Here is a 1,619-nt window from a genome sequence, read left to right on the forward strand (position 1 = left end):
CTGAGTTCAAAATCCACCGAGGTCCGCTTTGTCTTTCATCATTTCGGGGTCGATAAATTAAGTACCAGTTGCGTACTTAAAGTTTCGGGCCTTGTGCCTAGAGTAGAAAAGAATTTTTTGGTCGATTTTCTATTTTGGTTTCTAGATAATTATTATGTCACGTAGGCCATATAGGGGCATGTGTTTCTTAAGGGTGTAACCCCTCAAATTACATCATTACTAACTCGTGTGTCTGCTGTATTGTCAGCGAATTGGATCCATTTTTGAAGACGCGAAACATTTCCATGCATGGAGGAATGACAAATGTCACTGGTTAATACTTTTAATGTAGTTAGGAGAAAATAGTCAACTATTTCGCTCTTCGATTACAAGTGAGAGATTTGTCCTCAAATTCGGTTTCTATTGTACTATAGTTTCCTGGGCGACGAGTCGGACTCGCTAATTATATGTAATTTTTCTTCATTAAATTTACGTTAAGGAGATTGTGTTGGTGTTTGTTTGTCAGCGTCTTTATCCATTTTCGTATCTACGAAATTTAATACATTCACATTCGTAGGTAGCGTAATTTTTAAATCAAATTCCTTTTAAATACCTAATTATCTTCTTTCTGAGTTTATTCCTGTCAAGCTCATTATAGTATGGCACACAGCAAGTCCCTCGTCTCTCTAAAGTCCGATGTTGATACGTAAATTTCATTCTACATTATAAAAGGTATCATGTGAAGAAATGCGAAATCTGAGCACCAGCGCAACGACTCTGCTGTGCATTGTAGAGTTTGAAAGAAATATAATTAAATAATAACCATTTCCTTTCATTCATTACAATTTTGATATCGGTTTCAGTTATAAGGCGGCGAGCTGGCAGAATCGTTAGCACGCCGGACGAAATACTTGGCGGTATTTCGTCTGTCTTCGTGTTCTGAGTTCAAATTCCTTCGAGGTCGACTTTGCCTTTCATCCTTTCAGGGTCGATAAATTAAGTACCATTTGCGTGCTGAGGTCGATCTAACTGCCCCCCCCCCAATGTCGGTTTTAGTTATGATGAATATGGCTGAATTTGCGATTGGATAAATGTTCGATATTTTTAAACACCACTATATTGGTGGTACATTTACATTGCTTAAAATTCTTTCGTAAAATGGATTTGCCGTGTAGTCCTAGCTCAAGTTTTCTGAAGTGTATTTAGATTAATAGGGAAATAATCCATATATACACACACAAAAAGGTAAATACAAAAATAATATAATTCTACACACACACACACACATACACACACACACATACACACACACACATACACACGTCTGTATATATATTTACATATGCATGCACACACATACGCACGCACACACACATATGTATATATATGTGTGTGTGTATGTATGTATATGTATAAGCATATGTATTTGTATGTTCTCACACATACTAGCCTCTTTATATGTGTACGTTAGCATATATGATGGAACGTGTGTATGTATATATATGAAATGTGCGTATGTATCTATATGGATATAGATTTATTTTTATATAGTTAAAAATATATGTGTGTGTCAATATACATATATATGTGTATATATTTATACATACTTACATACATATATATATATATATATATATATA

The sequence above is a fragment of the Octopus bimaculoides genome, chromosome 19, assembly GCF_001194135.2.
Source record: "Octopus bimaculoides isolate UCB-OBI-ISO-001 chromosome 19, ASM119413v2, whole genome shotgun sequence".
Classification (NCBI taxonomy): domain Eukaryota; kingdom Metazoa; phylum Mollusca; class Cephalopoda; order Octopoda; family Octopodidae; genus Octopus; species Octopus bimaculoides.